The 26154-nt window shown below is 44.1% G+C and overlaps 1 long non-coding RNA gene across 1 annotated transcript; it reads left to right on the top strand.

Annotated features, from left to right (window-relative positions):
- Positions 1–133: 133 nt before the first annotated feature.
- On the top strand, positions 134–26056 carry LOC131496244 (uncharacterized). Its single transcript, XR_009254393.1, has 2 exons — positions 134–741; positions 25647–26056. It is a non-coding gene; the product is annotated as an uncharacterized LOC131496244 (long non-coding RNA).
- The last annotated feature ends 98 nt before the right edge of the window (positions 26057–26154 follow it).

Consider the following 26154-nt stretch of genomic DNA (forward strand, 5'->3'; position numbering starts at 1 on the left):
CCAAACTGTCCCAGCCAGTGTACACTCTTCGGATTGGGGTCGCAGAACAGTAGCTCGTGAATAATTTGTCCCCAGCAGAGCCACCGTAGCTTGCTTCTAGGCGCGTGCGCGGCCTGTGCGGCGAGTACGCGGCAAGTGGTAGTGCCCCCGCGCCGGGGTCCCGAGGTGGGTCGGCGGGGTCTGGCTACAGTTCAGAGACGCGGCAGGAGCTCAGTTGCTACACTCGCCGAGTGAGAGGATTTAGGGATGTCGGGGCCTGTACGTTTCCCTCGCTAATAAGTATTGCTGTAGTCAACTTTGCGGAGGGCGGAACGGAGCCCAGCCCGCGTGGCGGCCGCATCCGCCCTCGCCCGCGGCTCCCGCCAGCCGGCTCGCCTGGGCCCGCCTCGCAGGTCCGCCTCTGGGAGCGACGTTGCACCGCCTCGGGGACCCACAGCCCTTCGGGAGTGTGCACGGGCCCCTGTTACGCCCTCGTGCGCAGCCCTGGAGCGGGCTCGAGGCGGTGAGACCCCGACAGGCCTGCAGGCGGGGCGGGCCCTAGGGGGTAGAACTTGCTTCTGAGTGCTGTGAACTCAGCCGGAAGAGCCAACCCCACGAGGCACCAGGGTCTCCAGTTCTCGCGTGTTTTAAGTGCGTCCCTCTCCCCTTTCCTCTGGGTGCCCCACATATCACCAATGGCCACCCCCTCTGCGTCTCCCCTCTAGGAGAGTGTGCTTGGGACCCGAAGGATTCCAAGCCAAGGTATGGAAAGGCTGGAATCTAGGGGTTTTTTTGTTTTTTTTTTTTTCGTTTGTTTTTCGTTTGTTTTTCCTTTTTATTGTGTTGTCATGTCCTTAGAGCTCGAAGTCTTCTGAGGGCTCCTAAAATCTTCATTGGTGTTTCAGCGATTTCCATTCTCATGCTTTCAACGTCTTAGGTACAAGAAGGCCTTATGTTTTAAAAGTTTCTGGCATGTTGGGTGTAAAGGGCTTGTTTTGGTTGAACTTTGAAAAGAAGAAAGTCGGAAAGCAGTGGTGGGTTAGTAAGGGAAAATTTCCCCCCTTGCTGGTATAGACTGTGTTTTTCCCAATTTCTGTATTGAAACCTAGTCCCTAGAGTGAGTGAGTGGAAATAGAACCTTTGGGAGGTGATTAGGCCATGAGGGTGGGGTCCTGGTGAATGGGATTAGTGCCTTCATAGAAGACCCTAGAGAGCTCCCTTGGCCCTTCTGCTGTATGTGAGGACAGAGCCGACCTCACATATGAGAGAGTGCAGTCTGTGAACCAGGAAGCAGGCTTTCATCAGACACTCAATCTGTTGGCACCTTAATCTTGACCTTCTCCGCCTGGAGAACTTGGAAAAATAAGTTTTCTATGTAAGCCATCCAGCCTATGGTGTTTTTGTTACAGCAGCTGAAACTCAGTAAGTTACTGTTGATCTATAAGCAGAGGCAGCCTGAGGTGGTAAAAGGAGTGAAGAACCTGAAGCATTCATTCTGGCCCCTTCCTTTCTCACTTATCTCTGACCACAGACAAATACTTCACTGCTGAGGACCTTCTTTTAAAAAATCTCAGTATAGGGGTGCCTGGGTGGCTCAGTGGGTTAAGCATCCAACTCAGGTCCTGATCTCAGGGTTCATGGGTTCAAGCCCCACATGAGGCTTTCTGCTGTCAGTGCAGAGACTGCTTTGGATCCTCTGCTCTCTCTCTCTCTCTGCCCATCCTCTTGTTCTCTCTCTCAAAAAATAAATAAGCATTTTAAAATATTTAAAAAAAAATCTCATGACAGCTGAGGCTTTGGTAGGGGGAGGAGGTAGAGCTGGCTTAACCAGACTTTGTCGAAAACAGAAAACCAGTGGAACCAAAGATTACAAACAGGAATGGGGACTGTAGCAAAACAGAACAAAAAGGGAGGGGAGAGGAGTGTCAGAAGAATGCATGAATGACTCATTCCTGTGGCCCAGCTCTCTGGAAGTCCTCTGGGTTCCTGATCTTTTTATGAAACCTGTATCTGCAGGCCGTCACTGACTCTGTGAGCCCCCACAGCCTTCTAAGAACTATCCTACTCAGCAAGTTAGCCAGCGGCCGTTTCTGTTTTCATGAAGAACCACTTAATTGCGCTACGGGCTTCTCACAGGGTCTCCAAAGCTGCAGTCAAACCTTTAGGCATTTCAGCAAAGGACATTATCTAAATAATGACCTTAACTAGAAACGTGGCTTCATTTCTTGCACTTGGGGATTGGCTAGAATTCCAGAATAGCCATTTATTTAATGGCTATGTGATTCTGGGGGAAATTATACAAGTTCTCCGAAATTCGTTTTGCCCTTGTAGATAGATACAAAACTGGTATAGTAACACCTGTTTTGCTTGGCTTGTTAGGAAGATAGCACAGAGTCTGGGAGTACTGTAGGCGCTTAATAAATGTTGTTACTACTACTGATTCTTGATGCAGGCACCCCAAACAGTCTTCTTACTAGTCCCTCTGCCTCAGTTTGGGCCTTAAGTATCCTCTGATCTGGACAATTACAGTAACTTTGATGACTGACCAGTGCCTGTAGAATGAAAGTGCAGACTCTCAAACAGGGCATTTCAAGATCCTTAACAGCCTAGACGCAAACTACTTTCCCAGAATGCTCTCATTTAACATGAATTTAACAAACCTATAAGTGCCTAGTAGAGGCCAGGCACTAATAGAACTTACATCCTAATAGGGGAAACTGTCAGTAAAACCAGTATAATTACAGATGGTGACTGCAATTTCAATGAGGCATGGGAAATTGCTCTCCTCTCTTTTGTGCTGCTGCCCCTCCCACCATGAAAACAGAGCGTGTTCCAGGAATCCCTTGTTTCTTCCCTCTGAGTCTCAGAATGAGAAGCATGGCTTGCAGACCCAAACCTGCGTTGCAGTCTGGAGCCAAACTGGGCTGAACTCAACCAAAGTTAGCGAAGCCCATCTCAGTCACAGACGTGTGTGAGCCATAAATATTTATTGTGAATCACTGCGAGCTTGGGTTTGCTATTGTAGTCAAACTGAAATAATACAGAGAGAACCAAGAGCCCTTGCTTGTGGACTCAATGTGTGGGTAAGGAAAGAAGTCAAGGCTTCTGTTCTGAGCAATAGAATGGAGAAAGGCATCACTTACCAAGGAATTACCACAGTAGGTAGAGGAGATGGGTGGGGGCAGGAATTTGGGTAGGAGAGTCAGGTTCAGTTTTGGACGTCTGTAGCCTGGGTAGGCTAACGGCTGCTGGACAAATAGCTTTAAAATAGGAATGGCTGAACACAATAGATTTTTCTTTTCTTGTTCACAAAGCAGTTCAATGCGGGTATTCAGAGAGTAATGTTTTATGCATTTATTCATGAATCTAAGCCCTTTCTATCTTGTGACCTGCTAGGCTCTATGCCTTCATCTAGCATCATGGGAAGCCAGGAAATGCTTAGTTGGGTGCATAAGATGGGGATTTAGGGAACAATTAGCCAGTCTCTCTAACTGCATTTTATCCTGAGATGCCTCTTAGATATTCAGGAGATAAAGAGTTGCTAGAAGAGTTTAGCTGTCAGGTCTGAGCTTTTGGAAATCAAAGATCTATGCATGGGTTTTATAGTCACATGTAGAGAGAATAGAATGAAGTTCAGGACAGATCAGAGGTCCCTACTATTGGGTTTTTCAACATTTAGAGGTTGGTAAAGGAGGAACAGCAAATAATATATCTAATGGCTTCCTCTTCTGTTCATATTCCTCACGCACCACACTGGCTCTCATTTCACCGTCCTCCAGATTTACCCAAAAATCATGCCCCGCCCTTGACAGATGATCACTGGTCCCCCCTCTTCCATTTCTGCCATATTTTATATCCCTAAAAATCCCAAAGAACAATCTAGCCAGACTTGTTCGTGGCTAGAATGAGCGTGCTCAGGAATGTTTGGCTCTTCATTAATGGTAGCTAGTAAGGATTCTCGGGCTACCCTACATTCCTTAAATTCTCTTGTAGTTAGGTGTGGCTATCTCTAGGTGACAGTTCTCCCTCGAGGAATGTTTTAGGTGAGTTCTCTCAAGCTGGTGGTGAGCAGGTGGAGGCCAGAGTAACCTCGGGGGCCAGAGCTGTCAGCCTGGGTCCCTGCATGACCACGCAGAAGAGAGCTTCTCACCGACGGGGAATCGCTTCCCCCAAACGTCACATGAACGTAAAGGTTTACTTTGCTTGAGCCGTTTCATTTGGTGTCGTATTTATGATAGCAGTTTAGACTATTCTAAATACATAGAAATTAGAACCAGGAGTGGAGGGCTGCCATAATAAAGATCCAAAATAATGTATCATCAACTTGGTATCTGGGCACCAGCCAGTGAGGCGGATCCTTGTCATGCTGGGGAAATAGAGTTGGTAAAACACTGCCTGAGAGAGCCAGGAAGGCAGATACAGATTCCTCTTGAGCCTATAATAATGGGAATGGAAGTTGGAAAGAACCAGAATTTTAGGGTGAGTTAGCAGCACGTTGCTGCTTTTAGCAAGATACAGGTCCAAACCCTTTGGAGCCAGATGCTGTTGAGAATTCAAAAGTTTTCTAAATTTAGGAAGTTAAGAGGGCAGATACTATAGAGTGTAGCACAAAACTCCCCAGCAGAGTCTTGGGATAGCACCCCATAATCAAGCATATTCTTATTTCTGCAGTGAGATGCATGATTATTCACACGAGCAAGGATAAACAGAGATTAAAAATAACCCACACCAATTTAGGTCGAGTTTTACCGCCATGGAGTTACAGGAATGAGCTACAGTAAAACTTATTTTTCAGAGCTTTTTGGGTTTCACATTTGTGGATAAGGGGTTGTAGATCTGAATTCTTTTTTTAAATGTTTATTTTTGAGAGGGAGAGAGAGACAGAGTGTGAGCAGGGGAGGAGCAGAGAAAGACGGAGGCAGATCCTGAAGCAGGCTCCAGGCTGTGAGCTGTCAGCACAGAGCCCCATGTGGGGCTTGAACTCACGAGCTGTGAGATCATGACCTGAGCCGAAGTCAGATACTTAACCGACTGAGCCACCCAAGCTCCCCTGTGGACCTGAATTATGAGATGTGTCCAGGAAGGAGCTGACTCATTTTCAAGCAGAAAAGGACCTGGTGGGGTAGGAAAAGTCCAGAATTGGAGGCATCTCTGGATTATACCTCAAACTGCAAGAGACAAAACTGTCCTTCCTCAAAGGCCACCCCATTAAAGCTTTTCAGTCCGAAGGAACCAAGCTCTGAGGGAAAGATCAGAATACGGGTATCACCTTCCTCCTATGTTTGTTTCAGATGGTCTTGAAGTAGCCTCCATAAATTAGAAAAAAAAAAAAAAGTCTATGAGTAGCTGCAAATCTGTATTTCTCTCTCTCTTTTTTAAGTTTATCAATTTATTTTGAGAGAGAAGTGGAGGGAGGGAGGGAGAGTCAGAGAGAAAGGGAGAGCGAGAATCCCAAGCAGGCTCCATACTGTCAGTGCAGAGCCTGACGTGGGGCTCAAACCCACAAACCGTGAGATCATGACCTGAGCCGAAGTCAGACACTTAACTGACTGAGCCTCCCAGGTGCCCCTGTGTTTATCTCTTTATATAAAATTTTGTTAATACAAAGGGGTTTCCCCTATACTCACAGTAGTTAGCTTTAAAAAAAAAAAAACAATATAAAGTCTTCATAAACCTTTTCATATCAGCACTTAGAGCACTAGCTCATTCTCTTTAAAGGTGGCATTTTACTTCAGAGGATGGATGTACCTATACTTTGTTTAGCCAGCTCCTCGTGTAGTTGGTTCCATTTTTTTCTCTCTCATTATTATGAAAAAGGCTGCAGTCAACATCCTACAAGAGTTGAAGAGACACCTGGCGACTTTTGCCAGTATATTCTTAGGGTAAATTCTTAGTGTTGGGATGGTTGGGTTAATAGGTCTGTACATTTTATTTATTTAAAAAAATTAAAAAAAATATTTATTTTGCGAGAGAGAGAGTGCGAGCAGGGGAGGGGCAGAGAGAGAGAGAGAGAGAGAGAAAATCCCAAGCAGGCTCTGTGCTGACAGCACAGAGTGATGTGGGGCTCGAACCCACGAATCGAGAGACCAGGACCTGGGCTGAAATCAAGAGTCAGACACTTAACAGACTGAGCCACCCGGGCGCCCCAGGTCGGTACATTTTAAATATCGAAATCAATTGCCAAATTTTCTTGCAGAAAGAATTCGTGAATTTGCACTTTGAGTCCACGACAGCAGGCGAGAATGCGCATGCTCAACCAGACAGGTGCGGTGTGGGGCAGTGGTGTGGAGAGTGTCCCAGCCTCTGTGGCTCCGATCTGCAGCCCTGCCTTCCGTTCTCATGGGAGAAGCACTGCATCGCTTTGTCTTGGTTCTCATTTTTCTTACTTTGGTGCAAGCCTGGGAAGGATTACCCATCCACCTTTTTATTTTCTTTAAGCTGCCGGCATATCTTTTCCTTATTCTTCTATTTTGCACTTGTTGTTTGAAATTATTTTGTCAGCCCCAGTGAATTTTAGGCCGTATTGATTGATCGAAGAGAAATTTCATAAATGTATAATTTTGTGTGGTTACATTTATCAGACTTCTGCCTTACAGCCCCTTGGCTTTGCTTTCCTTCTGGGAAAAGCCTTTTCCACTCCCAGATCGAATGTATAAATTATTCACGCTTTATTCACAAATTATGTGGATATATTTTATTCAAAATCTTTGATCCATCTGTAATTAATGTTGGTATAAACAATAAATTATAAGCCCAGCCTCATATTTTTTTTTAACAGTTCTTCAATTTCCCCAACACTATTTTATTTATGCCACTGACTAGATTACCTGTAAATCCACTAGTCAGAAATGACATCTTTAGTATGAACTAAAATGCATGGATATTTAGGTCTGTTTCTGGATTCTTTATTCTGTTCCACTGAGGTCCTTTTCTTCTCTAGTAATAATCAATTTTTTAAACGTTTATTTTTGAGAGAGAGGAGGGGGAGGGACAGAGAGAGAGGGAGACAGAGGATCCGAAGTGACCTCTGGGCTGAGAGCAGAGAGTCCTCTGCTGGGCGTGAACCCACAAAGCATGAGATCATGACCTGAGCTGAAATCAAGAGTGGGACGCTTAACTGATTGAGCCACCCAGGTGCCCCACCAGTAATAAACAATTTTAATCACGGCAGCACTCTCTGGGTTTTTAAAAAAGTCGTCTCTTTGGCACCCTCAACAAGGTCTGTAGAATTGGGGATGGGGAATTGGCTGGCAAGACTGGTGGTGCCCATGCCAAAGAATTAGCCAGTCAGGACAGCTAGGGTTGAGGATTCGACCTTTGTGGTTGGTGTGTTTGGTGAGACCAGGGCCAATGGCTCAGCCAACGTGGCTGGGGCTGCCAGGGCCACGGCCAAAGGAGACTGTGCGAGTGGTCAGGAGATTGGTTACCACTGGGGAATTGGCCAAAAAAGTAAAGATTGAGAACGGTGGAATCCAGTTTCTTACGATCTGAAAAGGAAATTACAAAACATGGAAAAGCAGAGGCTGGAGAAAACCCTGTGGTGATGGTCTGGAGTTGGGAATGTTTGTGAACCCACGGTTGTCAGTATGTGTAGATAGACTGACATAAGCACACATTTATAGGCAAAGTGTATGTGTGTTCACGTATTTTTAGTTCTGTCTCCTGTGAGGATGTAGAAGCAATAATATCCCAGTAGCAATGAGCATAACCAGTGCCCAGATCTTGGTTTCTATTTTCTTTAATGTTTATTTATTTATTTTGAGAGAGGGGTTATGGGTGGGGGAGTGGCAGAGAGAGAGAGAGAGAGAGAGAGAGAGAGAGAGAGAGAATCCCAAGCAGGCTCCACGCTGTCAGTGCAGAACCGAATGTGGGGCTCAAACTCACAAACCTGGAGATCATGACCTGAGCTGAAATCAAGAGTGGGATACTTAACTGACTGAGCCACCCAGGTGCCCCCCAGATCTTGGTTTCTAAATACCATTTTCCACTAAAAGGAACCAGGGATCTTTGGGTAAATGGCTGATTCCAGATATGGAAAAAACAAGTAAAGTTTGAGCCTCAAAGATATATTTGTGCCAGAAAGTAAAAATTGTTCAAAGAGTAATACGGGGTATGTCATAAGGACGTAAGAATCAGCTTAAGGGAGCTTCCACTGGCTAAGTCTGGGAAAATTTGAGCAACAAACAAACAGTAATAGTAACAAACATAATCCGCTCAATAAAGTAGAAACCCATGAGTCCATACTGAATCAGTCAATCAATAAGAAGGGAAAACTGCACAGTATGATACTAATTAATAAGTGCAGAGGGAATGATGGAACTAGAAGCATTTTGCAATCGTTATAGTAATAATTGATTCAGGTCAGATTCATTAATGGATGCTAAATCCAGTGGGTGAATGTTTGACGAGGGACCGAATATTTGCCTAATTTCAAAGTTGTCTCCACACAGACGATGCGTTAAATGTTTATTAATTAATGGCAAATACTTCCCAGTTAATTTTACCATGGAGAATTCTGACAGACACTATCTTACAAATGTTAAAATACCACCAGTATTGGGATAAATAGACAGTGTGGACTTCCTGATAGGCTGCCGTTAGAAGAACATAGCATCCCTTTCGGGGTATTTCTACCAAGAATATATAGTTTGCATGTAATTAGAAGGCAATATCAGATAAATCCAAACTGTGGGACTATCTTACTCAGCTAGGCTGCCATAACAAAATACCACAGACTGAGTGGCTGAAGCGACAGACACTTATTTCACGGTTCTGGAGGCTGAGATCACAGTGAAGGCTTCCTGACTCGTAGATGCCCATCTTGTCACTTTGTCCTCACGTGACAGACAGAGATAGAGACAGAGATCGAGACAGAGACAGGCAGAAGGAGAGAGGGATTTCCCCCTCTTCTTATAAAGGTACTAATCCCGTAATGAGGTCCCCCCCTCATGACCTCATCTAAACCTAATTACCTCCCAAAAGCCCCATCTCCCAATACCATCACAATGTGGGTTAGGGTTTTGACATACATATTTAGGAAGGACACAAACATCCGATCTGTTAACAGGGATTTTCTACAAAGTAACTGGCCTGTTCTCATTAAAAATGGTCAAGGCCATAAAAGATAAGGAAACACTGAGGAACTAGAGGCTAAAGACACATGACAACTAAGTGTTAGGTGTGATCCTGAATGAGATCCTAGACCTATAGTAGATACTATTAGGATGATTGACAAAATTTGAGTGGGATCTGTGGATTAGATCGAATCAGGCGAGCTCTGTTTCTAGAGGCACTTTCCTGTTAGCCTGGACCGAAGCCAACGGCCGAACCTGTGGTAGATGGCTTATGGAGGGCCCACCTGGCTGACCCCTGAGGGTGGGCTGCAGGAGCCCCGAGTGATGCCCAGCCGGCAGCCAGCAAGAAAACAGGGACGTTGGTCCTGCAATGGAAAGGAGCTGAATTCTGCCCCAACCTGGATGAACTTGGAAGAGGACCCCAAGCTCCAGATGGGTCTGCAGCCTGGTCAACACCTTGCTTTAGCCTCGTGGGAAAAGAAATTTCTGTTGTTTAAGCCACCGGGCTGTGATGTTCTGTTATGGCAGCTCGAGCAGATTAATACAGTGGTGTACCCAGTGACGGGTTGACTGGTCAGTCTTCTCTAAATAGTTCAAGTGCGATCAAAGTGTGAGAATCTAGTTTTCAGTGACTGTATAGACAGTGGCCTGGCTTCAGAAGGAAGGAGGGACTGGGTGGAGTAGGGAAAAAAAATTTTTTTTTAACATATCCAAAGAATGAGTCACTCCAGACAACTCAGTTTTCTGAAAAGCTGAATGCGTATAAGCACTTAATATCCTTTAAAAAAATTATTTTGAATGGGCAGTTATTTTTACAGTCTTTGTTTTCTTTTTACTTTTAAGCTTTCGTAAACAGAGTCAATGCACATTATTAAAGTCCAATGGGGGGAGGGGAGAGAGGAATGGAGAAAGGATTATCATGAAAGTGCTGATTCACCTATGAGGTTGTCTCCTGCCTCAACTCGTCCGGTCCCCAGATACAACTTTAAACCTTTCTATTTTTTTCCCCTGTGGTGGTATCTCCATATTTCCCAACAAGAACCTTACACCATTTTTTAACTGTATCCACCTTACGCCTTGCCATCCTAGTAGGAGAGGAGTTAGTTCACCTCCATCACCTTTAAAATGTGTTCACCACTTACCCACCTTCCAAAATGGCTCGAACTCCCGTCTCATTTCCTCCACTGTAATTGGGCGTCTTTAAGCGAAACATTGAAATCTCAACCTCTTGGTGCACAAACAAGAGACAGTGTTTAATTTCCCATTGTGAACCTTGATGCCTCTACTGCCTTCTGCCCCTCTTTACCCCATTTTCGTCCCCCCGCTTTTTTTTTTTTTAACGTTTATTTATTTTTGAGACAGAGACAGAGCATGAATGGGGGAGGGGCAGAGAGAGAGGGAGACACAAAATTGGAAGCAGGCTCCAGGCTCCGAGCCATCAGCCCAGAGCCCAACGCGGGGCTCGAACTCACGGGCCGTGAGATCGTGACTTGAGCTGAAGTTGGACGCCCAACCAACTGAGCCACCCAGGCGCCCCCATCCCCCCGCTTTTGACAGCTATAGATTTGACAAAATCCAGATGAATAACATTTTTACTTTGTTTTGAAACTACGGTTTTCCCATAATTTATCTATAGTTCAGTTCTACAAGTCGAAAGTCAATAACTGGTGTTAAAATTATGATGGTGTAAATCCTGTTTATGACAAAAGCAAACATTGTGTTGGGCTTCTTTATAATTTGTTTTGAAACTCTGGTTTTCCCATAATTTTTTTTTACAACTTAAAAAAAAGATTTTTATTAACGTTTATTCATTTTTGAGAGAGTGTGAGCAGGAAGGGGCAGAGAGAGGGAGACACAGGATCCGAAGCAGGCTCCAGGCTCCGAGCTGTCAGCACGGAGCCCGATGTGGGGCTCGAACTCACAAACCGCGAGATCATGACCTGAGCCAAAGTTGGACGCTCAACCAACTGAGCCATCCAGGCGCCCCTCCCATAATTTATCTGTTGTTCAGTTCTACAAGTCGAAAGTCAGTAACTGGTGTTAATATTATGATGGTGTAAATTCTGTTTATGACAGAAGCAAATACTGTGTTGGGCTTCCTCTCTTTATTTCACGTCATGACCTCTCTACCTCTTAACGATAATGGTGTTAAACTGGAATATAATGAACGTGTGTTAGCGTTCCTTCGTAAGTCAGCATCATAATTGTGAACCCAGGGGTGCCTGGGTGGCTCAGTCGGCTGAGTGTCCGACTTCGGCTCAGGGCATGATCTCACGGTTTGTGAGTTCGAACCCCATGTCGGGCTCTATGCTGACGGCTCAGAGCTTGGAGCCTGCTTTGGATTCCGTGTCTCCCTCTCTCTCTGCCCCTCCCCTGCTCACACTCTACCTCTGTCTCAAAATGAATAAACATTAAAAAAATTAAAAAATAATTGTGAACCCCAAATACTTTGCTTGCCATAATCTAGTGATGTCTTTCTTCCAGTATAAATAATAACTACTATTTATTGAGTACCTACTATCAGGTATTCTGATGTGCAATATTCTTGTTTTATCTTAATAACAATCCTGTATTACTCCTATTTTTACAGATGAGAAAACACAAGATAAGTAGCTGGGAGGACTGAATTTGAATGACTGACACCAGGTTGGGTTGACCAACTCATCCCTGTTTGCCTGGGACTTTCCAGTGTTAGCATTCAAAATGCTGTGCCTTGGGGATCGCCTCGGGCTCAGGGCACCTGGGATCATTGGTCATTCTACAAGTCCAGACACTCTTTCTCATTCTTCTTTTGAAATTATTCACCACCACCACCACCACAACAATATTAGTAATCAGTCATTTCCATGGCTTGGGGTTCACGGCTCTTCTGCTAATGGCTTGTCTGAACTGGGAGTTGTTACCAAAGCCTGGATTGATGTCAAGACTGGAAGCATCTGCAGGGCTTCATGCCACTTATTTTTCAACATATTGAAAGATATTCTTCTCTGTCAGGCTCTATTAGGATGGTAATTTTTCTGTATGGAGCATGCTTTAGGGGCTCCCTTTGCTGGTTCCTCCTCACGTTCATACCTCCTACTACAGGAGCACCTTAGAATTCACCCCGCGAACTGCTTTTCTGTCTGCACGCTTGTATGGTGTCTCATCTACTCCCATGACTTTAAATCACGTCCATTTGAGCCTATGAATCCTAAATATACATTGTCAGTTGGGTTCTCCCCTGAACTCCTGACACAGATGACCTATTGGACATCTCTTCTTAAAGATGGAATAGTCGCCTTAAAGTTAAAACATCTCTAAGTGACGGGCGCCTGGGTGGCTTAGTCAGAATCAAGTGTCTGACTCTTGATTTCAGGTCATGATCTCACGGTCTGTGAGTTCGAGTCCTGCATTGGGCTCTGCACTGGCAGTGGGGAGCCTGCTTGGGATCTTCTCTCTTCCTCTTTTCCTGCCCCTCCCCTCCTCATGCTCTCTCTTCTCTCTCTCTCTCTCTCTCTCTCAAAAAATAAATGAACTTAAAAAAAAAAATCTCTAAGTGGATTCCTCACATTCCCTGGAAAATTTGCTTCTCTCACGGTCTTGCGCATTCCCAAATCCTTCCAGTTGTTCAGGCCAACTTTAGAGCATCATTGACTCTTCTTTTCAACTCTCACACTGTATAAAATCTAGCAAATCCTCCAAAATGCACCTAGAATCTGACTACTTCTCACTACCTTTGCACTAAGAGCACTCTGGTCCAAGACATGTCCAACGTCATTTAGGGCAATAATAGCCTCTGAACTGGTCACCTTAATCCCACTCCTGCCCATCTGTCTTACCTAGTCTCAGTAAAAGTCCAGAGTAATCATTTTCTTATTTTTATTTTTTATATTATTTTATTTTTTAAAGTTTTATTTATTTATTATTTTTTTAATGTTTACTTTTGAGAGTGAGAGAGACAGAGACAGAGCATGAGCAGGGGAGGGGCAGAGAGAGAGAGGGAGACACAATCTAAAGCAGGCTCCAGGCTCTGTGCTGTCAGCACAGAGCCCAACGCAGGGCTTGAACTCCTGAACTGTGAGATCATGACCTGAGCTGAAGTCGGATGCTTAACCAACTGAACCACCCAGCTGCCCCCAAAGGTTTTATTTATTTAAGTCATTTCTATACCCCACTTGGGGCTCGAACTCACAACCCTGAGATCAAGAGTCGCATGCTCCAACCAGGCTCCAGCCGGGCACCCCCAGAGTAATCCTTTTAAAACACGTGTTGTGTCACCCCCTGCCCAAAGCTCACAGATTGCTCTCTGTCTCAGGGCGAGCCCAGCACTCAGGATGGTCTTGTGTTATGTGGTGCATCAGCCTGTCACTGTCCTGACTCCCATCTCCAGTCACCTGGCGTCCTTGCTCCTTGAAAACTCCAGGTATGGTGTTTGCCATTCTCTTTGCATGGACAGGTACTCCCCAGATTATCTGGAAGCAGGCCTAGCTACATACACTGCAGTGCCCCATACAAAATGCAAATGTAGGGCTTCTTGTTCGAACTTCATTAAGATTTTCACGACTGTGACAGCAGAGCCCAAGCCCAGGCACAGGGCCCTTCTGGGCAGAGTCTGGAAGTTTCCCTCCTTCAACAGCTTCAGGACTTTGTTCAAAAACCATCATCATCATCATCATCTTTTTTTTTTTAAGCTATTTTTTTTTAATGTTTATTTATTTATTTTGAGAGAGAGCAAGCCCGAGCAGGGGAGGGGCAGAGAGAGAGGGAGAGAGAGAATCCCAAGCAGGCTCCACGCTGTCAGCGCAAAGCCCGATGTGGGGTTTGATCCCATGCACCATGAAATCATGACCTGAGTTGAAGTCAAGAGTCAGATGCTTGACCGACTGAGCCACCCAGATGCTCCCAAAACTCATCTTCTTATTGAAGCCTCTTGCCCTGATCACCCTGTTTAAAACCTTAATACCTACCTCTGCACCTAAAACTCCTTATATACCCTCCATGAAGTCCTCTTCCTCTTGGGTGTTTCTTACCCTCTAACACACTATAGTTTACTCACTTCTTTTGCATTTTTTCTGACCTCTCCCTGGATTAGAATAGATGAGACCCGGGGTTTTGTCTTGGTCAAAGCTGTTTCCCCTGCACCTGGAACAGCGCCTGAAAGAAAGAAAGAATGGGGGCGCCTGGGTGACTCAGTCAGTTAAGCCTCTGACTCTTGATTTCAGCTCAGGTCATGATCTCAACAGATTGTGAGATTGAGCCCTGCATCAGGATCTGGGCTCACATTGCAGACCCTGCGTGGGATTCTCCCTCTCTCTCTGCCCCTCCCCCCACTCACATACTCTCCCTCTCAAAATAAGTAAATTAAGAAAAAAAAAAAGAATGAATGAATGAATACGTTGATTTTGCAGTCCTCTGGTAGAAAAAGCCAAGCTTTGAAATCCATCCTTTAGAGGGAAAATTCCGTGGACTTGCAATATTTGTATAAAAATAACACAAGTCGCTTCCATTTACTTCCTTTTTTTTACCCCAGGACATGCTGGGACCACAGAACAGCTGGGCCATCTCGTCTTCTAGAATTCAGGCTCTCCACACGAGCTTTGTCCTAAGCACTTCTGCCTCTCCTTTTAAGGTTCTAAAGTTGCCATTGTTTTGAATCCTTCGCTCTTTTTCCCTTTGAAAAGTAGTGTTATTGATAATATTATGGTTTGGAATTCACAAGTTATGAAAGTGAAAAGCCTTCTGTCCTTGTTCGTCCAGTCACCTTGTCCGATCCCTTCCTTGGAAAAAACCAATTATCTTTCAAGCCCCCTGTGAATCCTCCCAGAGATATTCTATGCAGACACTGTACTAATAAATGCTAGTGTGATGTGTAGGTATGCTGCCTTCATTTTTCATGAAATGGTTCGAGAATAGCGTATGAGAATGGGGCCATTTCTGCCTGTCTCCATTTTGATTGAGGCTCCAAGACTCTGGTTTTAAATACTCCACATTTCTCAGCAAGATGGCAGGGGGCCTTTGCAGTCCTTGGAAAAGAGTCCTGAAAACTGGTTTTGCAAACTTGGAACCTTCACCATTTAGGCTATAAGAGAATATGGAAAGGTCAAGGTGGAGTCAAGATTGATTAAGAGCTTTTGCCTTGGACTTTGAGTCCGAGGTGAGTCACGCCTATTCCCGCAGGGAAGCACGTTTTTCCCTGAAGGTGGTTCTTCAATGGAGGGGAGTGGCTTCCACACACAGGGGGCGATGGCCATGTCTGGAGACATTTGGAGTTGTCCTGACTGGAGAGAGGCCAGAGATGATGCTAAATATCCTGCAGGGCACAGGACAGTCCCCACAAGGAACACCAAGTACACAGCCTCAAATGTCACTGGTGTCGAGGTTGAGGAACACTGGCCCAAGGAGAGGGGCTGCTTTGGGACCACTTGAGGAGCGGGGAGATGTCTCTTGCAGTTGGTGAACACAGGGAACCGCTGTTTGGCCCACATGCGGAGGTGCTGAGGCTGCCTTGCTGCGTTCCTGGTGCAGAGGTGAAGTGAGGCTGCTGAGTGGTGAGGGCAGCCTGTGCTCCCGGCACGTTTGGTAAGAGGGAGTGTCAGGGGTTCTTGTGGAACGAGATAAGGACTGTGATGGCAGAGCAGGACTGCTACGTGAAGGGAAGAGTGAGCTCAGCCGGGGCTATGGAGGGAGGAAGCCGTCATAAGTACTAACCTGTGCCAAGGGAGCCACGGGGGAGATACATCCAGTTAGGATGGGGAGAGGGGAGATGTGGTGTGTGGTTGTCTTTGAAACACCTCCCAAAGTGCTTCAGGAGAGAATGCGTTTGGCTCAAACCCCTGGAAAGCCCAGCAAGCGTCACATAAAAGTTTGGCTGTCACTGCGATGGCACACAGAAAATAAAATGCAGAGCTCACAAGAAAGACCCTATTTGATTTGGCCCCTGCTGACCTCCCTAATTTCATTTTCTCTTATTATTTTGAGCCGCGGTGGACTTCAGGCCTTTCCTCAAACGCACTGGGCCTGCTCTGACCTCAGGGCCTTTAGGCTTGCTTTCCTTACCACGTAGCATGCTGCCCCCCCCCCCCCCCCCCATTTCTGCATCATTGTTTCCTCTCTTTGAGTCTCTGTGCACAAGTCCCCATCTCAGAGAGGCCTTTCTTGAACAGTCTACCTGAAACAGGCAAATCTCTGGCTATTTGCTTAATTCTTAATCCCTAACCTTTTATGATAACGTATCCACTTACTGTGTCTCTTCTCCATTATGATGTAATAGCCCAACAGGAAGACACTTGATTTGTATGTTCCCAGGGTCTAGGGCCATCTCAGCGTTTGGTAGGTGTCCAATAGATATTTAGCTAGTAAGTGAATGAATGAATATTTGAGCAATGCTGTTGTGGTTTGCTGAGCTATTCGATTTGGCTTCTGATCTGTGAGTGAGTGGAGTCTCAGCCCTGCCCGAAGACAGGCTCTGGGCCTGCCCCCTCTCTGACTCGTTCTCTGCTGTCAAATTCCCTGGCCCCGGAGCAAAAGACAGCCATGCAGGGGAATAGAAAGACCAGGCCACCCACTTCACACAGCTTTTCAGATAAAAAGCTAGTTAGGACCCTAGCTGTAGTCACCTGTCCCTGTTTAAAGACCAAAGTGAAAAGTTGTGAATGAAAAGGGAGTAATGACCACCTGTGTCCTTTTATTATTTTTTTTAAGTCAAGTATGTCTGTTTTATTTATATTTTAGTTCGATACAGGCATGTTTTAAAATGAAAAATATTGTTGCTGTTTTGGGAAACATAAATGAGGGGCACAATGGAGTAAGATTGTCCCCAATTCTGTTACCAACCATTATTATTTTAATATTTGTGGTACACTATTGCCATCTTTCTTATCCTATGAATATAGAAGAAAATATATTTTTAAATGATATATTAAGCAATTTATCAAAATGGCATATACTCCCAAGTAATGTCATGTCATATTTTATGGATGTATATTGTAATGTTGTATGATGGCGACCCCTGTTAATTGTCTTCTAATTCCCTCCCCAGTCCCAACAAACAAAACCTGCACACACGAATCCTAAATATTATCTGTGGGTCTATCCACTTATCTATCACTGCATCTGTGTATCTATGAGTTAATATATCTGTTGTTTATTACCTTTGTATGTTTTATGTTTTTATCATTCTATGTTATCCTTGTATCGATGTACTCATCTTTCTGTCTATCATCTATCTATGTATGGGTCTTTCTCTATGCATTTATCTCCCTAGGTATCCATGTAGGTATCTGGGTATCAAAGTATCTATCTATCTTTCTGTTTATGCGTCTATCATATATCAGTGCTTTTATGAATCAACCAGTTATCTATATATTTATCAATCTGTTATCTATCTTTGTATCACTATATATGATATATGATAGTGATATATGATATATAGTGATATATGATATCACTATATCATACCTGTTTATTTATACATAAACGTGTATATATATATGTATGTGCATATCCGTTATCTATTGCTTATCTCTGTGTCATTCTTTCAGTTTTATTTATAGGACTTTCTTTCTGCCATGCAAGCTTTGGCACCTTGCTTCTTTCACTTAGTGCATCTTAGAGATCTTCTGCGTGAGCACTTCAAGAGCTATCTTCGTCCCTTCTTTGATGATGCCATTGTATTCATCATAAGGATGTTCCAATAATACATTTAGAATTTCTTTTATCCTTATTCTATTGTGCTATATGGTGTACACACACACACACACACACACACACACACACGACTTAGATCCTGCCCAGGTCAAAAAATAGAACATTGCTACCACCCAAAGGCCCCCGGTAGACTTCTACTCAATTACAGCCTTATCCTTACCTAGTAGAAGTCACTCTATCTTGATTATTGTGATAATAATTTTCTTGCATTTAAAAAAAAAATTACCGTTACGGATGCATTTCCATAGAAGGTGGTTTACTTTTCTGTTTATGAGCTTTAGTTGGATGGAACCATACTTCATGAGTTTTGTTGTTTCTTGCTTCTTTTGCTCAATGTTATATTTATGAGATTGACGCATGTTGTGGCAGGTAGCTGAATGTATTCATTTTCATTATTCTGTAGTAGAATTCCATTGTGTAACTTAATCCCACTTAAAAAAAAAAACCAATTCTAATGATGGTGGACATTTGGATTGTTTCCGCTTTTGGGCCTATTGTGGAAAATGCTTTTATGAACATGTTTATTGAAGTATTTTGATGCTCATGTGTACCAATTTTTAAAGATATATCTCGGGGCGCCTGGGTGGCGCAGTCGGTTAAGTGTCCGACTTCAGCCAGGTCACGATCTCGCGGTCCGTGAGTTCGAGCCCCGCGTCAGGCTCTGGGCTGATGGCTCGGAGCCTGGAGCCTGTTTCGGATTCTGTGTCTCCCTCTCTCTCTGCCCCTCCCCCGTTCATGCTCTGTCTCTCTCTGTCCCAAAAATAAAAAAAACAAAACAAAAACAAAAAAAAAAAACGTTGGAAAAAAAAAGATATATCTCTAGGACTTGAATTTCTGGGTCAGGGGTACATCAACTTCACTAGGTAGTACCAGACTGTTTCTAAACATTAGCACCCATTCTCCCCACACCCCCAAGAAGAGGACACTTCCCATTTGCATAACAACCTTGCCAACATTTGGCATTGTCAGACATTTAATTATTCTTACAAGTTTCTTGCTGATGGACAGTCTAGTCTTTCTCTCTCTTTTTCTCCCCCTTAAAATTTTTCTTTTCTTCTTCTTCTCCTCCTCCTTCTTCTTCTTCCTCCTCCTCCTCTTCCTCCTCCTCCTCTTCCTCCTCCTCCTCCTGCTCTTCCTCTCCTTCTTTTTTTTTTTTTTTTTTTTTTTTTTGCTATTACAAACAGTATAAGGAACCCAACCTCATAGACTCTCCTGGCAAGCTTTTGTAAATATGCCTAGAGTATATCTCTTTCTTGGTGGAAATGCTAAGTCAAGGTGCCGTAAATATTGATAGCTATAGTCAAATATTCCTCCCCATGTTTATATCCCTCATTTTATGTTCCCACAATAGGACACGAGAGCCTAGTTCCCCCACATCTTCAACAACATTGGCTGTCCTTAAATATTAAGCGTCTGCCAATTTTACAGCTATTTCGTTTTATGTTGATTTGCACCTGTCTAGTTATTAGTAAGTTTTAATATCTATTCATTTGGATTTCATGGCTGAAACTCCTTTTCTTTAAAAACTGCCAGTTCTTATCTTTTGTCCATTTTCATACTGTTTTGTCATTTTTGTCTTACCAGCTCATACATACTTTTTATCAGTTGAGGACATAAGCCCTTTGCTGCCAGATATTGTTGTAGCTGTCTTTTCTCGTTTAACACTGGTCTTTGGACTTTGTTCGGGCTACTTTTAGTCCATAAAAAAAAAATTGTGTATTTAAATTTAACCAATTGTTTACCTTATGGCCTCTCTGTTTTTATATCCTTCTTAGGAAGACCTTTACGAACGTGCACTCGTGCTTTCTTTTTGAAATTTTGTGGTTTATTTTATGTTCAGCTCCTTGACACATGCTACATCTTTGATAATTTGGATTTAAATATTTGAGGCGCCAGAAAGGGAAGGATGCGGCAGGAATCCAGCTTTTCCTTGCTAACAATTTGTCAGCGGATCCGTGTTTTTCCCCCTCCTTGTTTAAAATGTCACCTTTACCAGAAACTAAAATGCCATATGTATTTGGGTCTATTTTTGGATTCTCTATTTTGTTTCACGGATGTCTGTTTTTTTCCCCCCCAGCATTAAAACAGTTTTACATTTTGCTCACTGCCTGAGTTTTACTAAGCAGAAGCATTCTTTTTCCTCAACCAAAGAGTCAAAGCTAAACTCAGGCACAAAGCATACAGGCAGTGGAGTGCATCCGAGCAGGGCTGTGTGGAAGGAAAGTAAATGTGTGGCCACTGGCAAAGGGTAGTGGGTTGTAGGTGCCAGGCGTACAAAGGTGTAATGTTCTTGTAGATTCTTGATTGGGAAGGAATGCTCTGTGCACACATAAAACTGCACGTTAGGCAAATAATGAATAATTGGCCCAGTATCTTGGGGCAAAGTCTGATTTCATTTGAAAGAAGTCGTGTACCTAGTGACTCGCTGATTAATTATTCTTAATTTAAGTGGTTAACAGTGCAACCAAGCTGCAGGCATCTGGTTTCCCGTGGCTGCGGGAAGGAGGTGAGCAGTGACCTGCTTCACAGAAATGGGAACTGATGTCGTGAATCTGGCTGCCTTCCACCTTGGAGAAATGGCTCTGTTTTCTGGAAAGAACAAGGCCTTTAAATAACCCAATATGCTTTAATTTTACTATTTTGGATGGGTAGCTCTCTCACAGGCACGGCAGCCATCCTTCTCTTATGTGTAAAATGTTCATGACCGTAGTTCAGGCACAGTTGTTAAATAAATGAGGTAGTACAGGCAAGCCACAGTCCTGGGGCCACCTGATCCTTCTGGCCTGTCTCGGAGCAGCCACTCTTGGACTCTTTTTATATTTGATTTTTCTGATGGTTGCCTCCTTACCTCTGTGTATTATATGTGTGCTGCTCCTTGATACATCAATTTTAATTATTATTATTTTTTATATTTTTTAAGAGAGGGAAAGGGGCAGAGGGCAAGGAAGAGAATCTTTTTTTTTCTTCCAATGTTTGTTTGTTTGTTTGTTTGTTTATTTATTTATTTATTTATTTATTTAGAGACAGTGTGAGCAGGGGAGAGGCAGAGAGAGAGGGAGAGAGAGAATCCCAAACAGACTATGCACTAGTGGAACCCCAATGCGGGCTCTATCCCATGAACCATGAGACCATGACCTGAGCTGAAATCAAGAGCTGGAGGTTTAACTGACTGAGCCACCCAGGTGCCCTGAGAGAGAGAATCCTAAGCAGGCTCCACGCTCAGTACTGAGGCCAATGTGGGGGCTCAATCTCACAAACCGTGAGATCATGACCTGAGCTGAAATCAAGAGTCAGATGCTTAACCGACTGAGCCACCCAGGCGCCCCTGGACATTGCTTCTTGACTGTATGGTATGACAGTTGACCTTCATCACCCTGAACCCAGGCCCTCTCCACACTGTACAGTTAAATAACCTTCCTCCTCCTTCCATGAAGAAGCCTGTGTGCTGTGTGCTCCAACCCTCTTTGCTGGGATGCCTTGTGCCCTTTGTTACATGCCCCTCTTCGGAATCCTGGCTTTCCATGACATTCTTTCCCAGGGCTTAGCCTTGATGGTCCTAGGGCATTCATGGAAGTTCAGCCATGGTCCGTTTGCAAGTCCTCTGTGCCTCTCCCCTACCTTGCTGAGTGTTCCACAGCTCTGGGGCCTGACCTGCTCCGACTTCTCTCTCTCCCTCATTGCTGGTGCCCTTACTTCATCAGTGACCCTCTTTTCACAGCAGCCACTTACTCAGGCTCTGGGCCAGAGATGTTCTCCTAACCTTTGTCCCCAAGGCTCTGTGGTTGGCCTTAATAAGATCCATTTTGAACATGCCCAGACCCTTCCAGTGCTCACAGCCTGGGGAGTGATCTCATCCCAGGAGGTGTCTGCTCTGCCCACTTAGCATCATGCCCAGGTGTGTGAGGTGTGAGCTGCTGGAGCAGCACCCCAGGTGACCCTGGTGACACTGGACCATCCATCAGTCTTGTGGGAACACCTGTGAGAGGGAGGGAGGTGGATCGCTGTGAGAAAACAGACTGATGGGCGGATTATTGACCGATTACACTAAGCTGCAGCTTAGTGGTGCGGGGTCCTAAGTTAGAAGTAGGAGGGGCACCAGGCAGGGTTTTCAAGGGGAGCTCCCAGGGCACACCTCCTTTCTAGGGGCCAGCATGCGGGCTCTGAAGGCCATGGTGAGCCACTCCCAGAGATATGGATGGATCAGAAGAAGGTGATGCTGTCACAGGGCCAAGGGGAGCCCACGTGGTCCCCCAAGAGACTTACCATTCAGGAGGGAAGAGAGACTCATAAATAGGTAATGACAACACAGGTAGTAAATGTTCTGGAACGATGCCTTGAGAGTGTAGGCATGGGACTCAAGGCACCCTGCCAGCTCTCTCTCCCCACTTTCTCATCCCTCAGGTGTTGAAAGCCCACGGGTTGCAAAACCAGTTTTCAGGAACCTCTTTTCTGGGCCAGCATCAAGATGTGGGAGTGGTTGGTGACATCTATTGCCTCTGGGAGGACCTGGTGGCTGGAAGGCAGGGGTGCAAGGAGAGGCTTTCTACCTGTGAAGGTTTTGAACTGGAAGCTTCTATTGCTTACCCATAAGTGTAAATTTACTTAAAAATACAGCCACAAATTACCAAAAACCCCTTTGAAAGTGCCAGGTAGGGGACCTCAAAAGGGGAGGCAGGGTTGCATAAAGGAGGAGCTGAGTGAATCGATTCAGGGTCTGGACACGTTGCAAGATTATCAGGGAGACCAGTACCTGCAGGCACATGCACGTCCTGGGGCGAAAACCAACCCAGATTGCAGAAACTTGTGCTGTTTTCACATAGATGTGGCAAGTCCCTGGGATTGGCCTTTAAAACCGGAAGCTCTTCTCACCCAGCGACAGGTCCTAAAGTTGGAGTCATAACTAAATTTTCCACGCCAACGTAGACAGGATGGGAAGGGTCTGATTGACTGTTTCCCAAGACATGTGCTCTGCAGCATTGCAGGTCCACACTGCTCTGAAGGCTGTCGGGGCTCGGGTATCTGCTGATCTCAACGTAGCAATCGTATACTTGATCGAGACTAATGAAACCCAATCTGTGAAAACAGCTGGGGTTATACATCCAATCTTTTTGGACCACTTTCTCATGAGAAGAAATAGATTTTACATTGCAACTCAATATACATGTTCATACACAGATAGATATGAAATAAATTTTCATAAAATCATACTTCATTTAATTATGTCGGATGGACTAAATTTTCTGTTCTATTCTTTCCTATTGATATTTTTATGTTTTGTTTTGTTTACTTTTTTTATTTTAGAAAGAGAGAGAGCATGAGTGGGAGAGAGGGGCAGGTAGAGAGAGAGAGAATATTAAGCAGGCTCTACATTCAGCATGATCCTGACACAGAGCTCAATCCCATGACCTTGGGATCATGACTGAGTCAAAATCAAGAGTCAGATGCTCAAGTGACTGAGCCACCCAGGTGCCCCTCCTTTTTGATATTTTTAAAAGCTGGTCACAGCCCCCTAAACTGACTTCATGGTCCATTCCGAAAAGTTTGGAAAATCCTGAGCTGGGACAGGTACATGTATACTGATTCATGATATAAGAGATATATTTTCTGTTAGGTCACTGTCAATAAAAGTTTGAAAAACACATCACTAAGTCATGTCCCTAATATTTAAATTTGATCTTGTCAAGATCTCTTCCATTTTGTTTGTTTGTTTGTTTGTTTGTTTGTTTGCATTCAAGGGACTCAGTCTTAGGGCACCTGGGTGGCTCAGTAGGTTGAGCATCTGACTTTGGCTCAGGTCATAATCTCAATGGTTTGTGGGTTCGAGGCCCGCATCAGGCTGTGTGCTGACAGCTCGGAGCCTGGAGCCTGCTTTGGATTCTGTGTCTCCCTCTCTCTCTGCCCCTCCTCTTCTCACGCTCTGTCTCTCTCTCTCCAAAATAAATAAACATTAAAAAAAATTTTTAATAAAAAATAAATAAAGGGACTCAGTCTTAGAAATATTACAAAAAATACAGACTCTTCCAGTGCTTTATAAAAATTTGTTTCATCCTGAGTTTTATGGATACTACAACTTTGCTTTTTTAGAAAAAGTTTTATGACCCATGTGTTCATCCCTGAACACTAGAGTTTAGTTGTTTCAGTTTAAAAAAATGATGTCTTTTAAATCTCTTTTAATCTATAACTTTCCCCCCACCTTTTTCTCCCACCTTGCATTTTATTTATTGAATAAACTGGATTGCTAGACTGATAGAGATTCTTCTAGATTTTGCTCCTTCCATCCCATGGTACACTTTAGCATGCTCTCTGTCATCTGTCTTTCCTGTAAATTGGTAGTTAGATTCAGAGTTTTGATCAGGTTCAGGTTTTATTATTATTATCTTCTTGGTTAGAGCACTTTGTAGATGCTATAGTGTTCTTCCATCAGCCATCACATAAAATGTTTACTGTTTGTGTGCATGTGTGAAGTGCGTGCGTGTGTGTGCACGTGTGTACATGTGTAGGTCTGTGCATGTGTACATGTGTAGGGGTGTGTGTGTGTGTGTGTGTGTGTGAGGTTAACTACCACCGATGCTCAGTGTACGTCAGGAGTCACAAAAGGTTATTCTAATCTAATCACTCCTTCACTTATTAGTTCAAATACATCTATTAAAAGAACTTCCTTCTACTATTTGGTTACCTAATAATTCAGTTCACATAGGAAAGGCAGAACAAACATCTGGTTCTTTCCCTTTATTAACCATTTCTCAATAATATGTTGCTCCCTTATCATCCATCAAAGATGATCAAATAAGGGAATTTTTATTTATTTATTTTTAAAGTTTATCCATTTATTTTGAGAGAGAGAGTGAGCAGAGGAGGGGTAGAGAGAGAGAGGAGAGAGAGAGAATCCTGAACAGCCTCTGTGCTGTCACCACAGGGCCGGGCACAGGGCTCGATCTCACAAACCGTGAGATCATGACCTGAGTTGAAATCAAGAGTCAGATGCTTAACCTATGGAGCCACCCAGGCGCCCCATCACATAGGGTTTTTTAAAAAGTAATTTAAACCCATGGATCTAAACATATCTGATGCATTTCAGTTGATTGCAATTTTTTTTTTTCTTGATGCACCAATTATTCCTTCTTTACCAATGAGTGGCTCCTGAATCATGTTTACACCACTCTAATGGGCATTCATAGCTTCCTTCTTTCCTTCTTTTCTTCTTTTTTTTAACTTTTTAAAAGTTTTTTATTTTTTGGAGAGACAGAGACAGAGCACAAGCTGGGGAGGGGCAGAGAGAGAGGGAGACACAGAATCAGAAGCAGGCTCTAGGTTCTGAGCTGTCAGCACAGAGCCTGATGCGGGTCTCAAACCCACGAACATGACATTTTGACCTGAGCGGAAGTGGGATGCTCAACAGACTGAGCCACCCAGGTGCCCCTATAACTTCCTTATTTTCTTTTTTCTTTTTTAAACTTTTTAAATGTTTATTTTTGAGAGAGAGAAAGAAAGAGACCCAGAATCCAAAGCAGGCTCGAGGCTCTGAGCCATCAGCACAGACCCTGATGCGGGGCCTGAACTCAGGAACCGAGGGATCGTGGCTAGAGCCGAAGTTGGACACCCAACCGACTGAGCCCCCCAGGCACCCTGTAACTTCCTCATTTTCTATGAGGTGTTCCAGACTCATCTTTATCTTTCCTGCCTCAGACCTGGAATCAGCCATTTTTTCCAGAAGCCATGTTTTTGTTTTGTTTTTTTTTTTTTTAGTGGTAAATATATTTCAGGACCACAATATTGGCACTAGGAATGTTCACTGATACTGAGTTGACTATTTTTATTGTGGACTTTTCAGTGGACAGAGCAAGGGAATATTTTAGATAAAATAGCTCACAAGTTAATACTGACACTTCTCTATTTCTTTTTTTTAAGGTTTATTTATTTTGAGACAGGGAGAGCGCACCAGCAGGGGAGAGGCAGAGAGAGAGGGAGAGACAGAATCCCAAGCAGGCTCTGCACTATCACCGCAGAGCCCGACACAGGGCTCGAACTTACAAACCGAACTGCGAGATCATGACCTGAGCTGAAATCCAGAGTCAGAAGCTTAACCGGCTGAGCCACTCAGGTGCCCTGATACTTCTCTATTTCAAACTCAGCATCACAGCGTTTTAACTTTGTCTTTTATATTTGTGTCACCTTTCTTTGTGACCAAGAACCTCGGTTCTCAAGAATGGGGGTGGGGGTGGGGGATAATAGGATCATGTGACGTAATCCCTCATTTGTCTTTCACATGCTTCATACACAACAGTCTCGCTGTCAGTAAAGTTCTATCAAATATTTCAGCCTGGTCTCAAAGATGCTGTATGGGATTAAGGGAGGGGTCTTTATTCATGCTACTGACACAGTAGAAAGAGACATTCCTGCCTCCCTGAGGCCAGTA

This window comes from Neofelis nebulosa, chromosome 15, assembly GCF_028018385.1.
Source record: "Neofelis nebulosa isolate mNeoNeb1 chromosome 15, mNeoNeb1.pri, whole genome shotgun sequence".
NCBI classification, from domain to species: Eukaryota; Metazoa; Chordata; class Mammalia; order Carnivora; family Felidae; genus Neofelis; species Neofelis nebulosa.